Here is a 2482-nt window from a genome sequence, read left to right as displayed (position 1 = left end):
AGGAACATGTTTTCACATTGAGGGAAACATGTTTGTCTTTAAAAGTTTCTGGTTTAAAGTGGATCTCCATCATTATAGAGCAATTTTATTATACTGGCTGTGTGCATTAGTTATTACCTGAATAGGCAATGTAGTAATTATGCACATTAAAGAATGGTACTGTAAATATGCATAATACTGTTGGAAACACAAGTTATTAATAGTTTCTGGTGACATGTGTGCACTGCTGACCAGGCACTCTGAAAAAAAATAAAACGTCTTGTGGGTAAAATGGGAAAGCAATTTTCTCGTATTCAGATGTCACAGCTGCTCAGAAAAGGTGGTGATTCCCAAATAACTCAGACTGTTGTCTTAACTTTGAACATTATCCAGGAGAGGCAGCCAGATTTTAACTGACTTCTTATCACTCACAGATACTGTTTGACAATAGGCATCACACATATGAAACAAAGCAACAATGTAGAATAAAGTGGAAGTTTAGCAGTTAAATAGAAAAAAAAAAAGTATCCTTTTTCAAGATATAAAACCTTACTTTGTGTGTGATTTTTTTTTCTTAATTAAATTCAATTTACCAGTTTAAGGCATCATGTTGTCTTTATCTTCACGTGTAGTGGGGCGTAAAGAGGCCTGGATCTGATGTAGACCTGTAGCTGTTGCCTTAACGTAGGTGGAAAATGAGGATGAGAGAAGTGGAAAGTGCAGGAAAACATAGAGGCTATCACAAAGAAATTTTCAGAAGCACTTTAATTCTGTCAGCAATCACCTGACCTTTAAAACAGAAATTCACATGAAATGGGGAAACAGTGAATATATTTTAGTCTCTAGGATATCGTGTATTGCTCATAGACTCTTTTTGCTGGCTGAACTATCCAAAATTGCTATTTAAATATCTACACTAAAGAATTTAGAAAGTGGAAAGCTGCCTGACTTTACCGTCTGCAATAAATTGCTGCAAAACAGAGTTAAAAGCAATAAATAAATCCTAGGAGTACTTAAGAAAAATAATCTTGGTTTCTAGACAAACAACAAACTTAAAGCTTATAGTATATTGACGGCTCCTTGTTAGAAGATGTGGTTATGTGAGGTTAACAGAGGAATTTTCATTTTTATTTAAAATTATTATTATTACATAACTGAAGTCATGTTTTCTGAGCTAAGTTAAAGAAAGTTAAGTGATGAAGACCATTTTAAATATTTAACATTTTAATGACTAATTAAAACTAATTCTTTCTTTTAAATGTTCTGGGAAAAAAAAAGTAAACTGTTTCCCCTCACTGGGAATAAATGAGAATTAAAAGTTGAGCATATTTGCTGAGGAAATACATGAAGAAATGAGAATTCTTCAAGATCACAAATAAGGTGTGATTAGTCTCAAAGTATATTAGGTTTGGACTCATCAAGCTCCCAGTGGAGCAAACTGGTAGTTTGTCTTAGAAATTTATTATTCTCATGGTTAGGGGCTTCCTTCTAATTTCCAGGCTAAAAATACTCAAGGACAGATCCATTTACACTTGTGCCAGCATTATCCTATAGTTAAATACAATTATTTTCTTTGTGGTTTACACCTGTAGTGAGAAATTGTATCCTTTGTCATTATAACTGAATGTATAAGTTTTTAGAATGAATAATGTTTGTTTTGCTGGAGTCCAGTTACGTAACATCTGGAAGAAATGCATCTCTTTCACTAGATAGTCTACTAACGGGTACTCCATAAATGTTTTGGTAGATGGACAGTTGCATCTTGTGACAGTTGCAAAATGTTCAATTGGATCATTCCCTAAGCGTAAAGATTTCTTTATGCTGTCAAGGGAGAAGACATGGTTAGAGGTAAAGCTGTATCTGTTATATTAGTGATCTTAGTGGGGCTTTGGATACTGGTGCTATGAAACTCCCATAAACAAATTAGGAAGAAACCTAGATGAAACCTTAAGATGGATGTTTGCTGTGTCTGAGAAGTGTACTGGGAAAGTCACTCACTGGAGGTCTAGAAGGATGTGCTAGATGATCTTTTCCACAAGGATCCCTTTAGGGTTTGCAGTGGTTTTATTTTGCATTTAGGAGGTCCCTGTACAATGAAATTAGAAATGAGCTTGTAAAACGTACCAAGCTGGGAGCGGTGCAAACACTATGAAGGGCAGGATCAGAATGCAAAATAATCTTAACAAGTTGAGAAACTGAAATATTAAATTGGCTGTGATTCAAACAGCAAAGGCAAAATACTACCACAGACTGGGAGTAATACATGAATAGAGAATGGGAAACAACTGCTGAGGTACTGTTCTGTAGAAAGGAATTAGGCTAAGGGTAAGCAAACTGCACATGGGTAAGCAAATCCGACTGCCAAAATACTATGGCATAAAAGCAAACTTCATATTCATGTTCTGAAACATAAGCTCTTCACTGCTGGTGACAGATCAGTTGAAGATCAACAAGCACACAGGCAGGATGTGTAGTAACAGGAGAGTTCAGGAAAGAACAGCAG

The 2482-nt window shown here is 35.4% G+C and overlaps 1 protein-coding gene across 1 annotated transcript in view; it reads left to right on the top strand.

The window, feature by feature from the left end:
- Nucleotides 1-2482, top strand: part of TRAPPC12 (trafficking protein particle complex 12) — a 42975-nt gene that overhangs the window by 36341 nt on the left and 4152 nt on the right. The window lies entirely within an intron of this gene.

The sequence above is a fragment of the Buceros rhinoceros genome, unplaced genomic scaffold (genome assembly GCF_000710305.1).
Source record: "Buceros rhinoceros silvestris isolate BGI_N320 unplaced genomic scaffold, ASM71030v1 scaffold378, whole genome shotgun sequence".
Lineage (NCBI taxonomy): Eukaryota > Metazoa > Chordata > Aves > Bucerotiformes > Bucerotidae > Buceros > Buceros rhinoceros.
The sequence above is the reverse complement of the archived record's forward strand: the minus strand, read 5'-3'. Positions and strand labels throughout refer to the sequence as shown.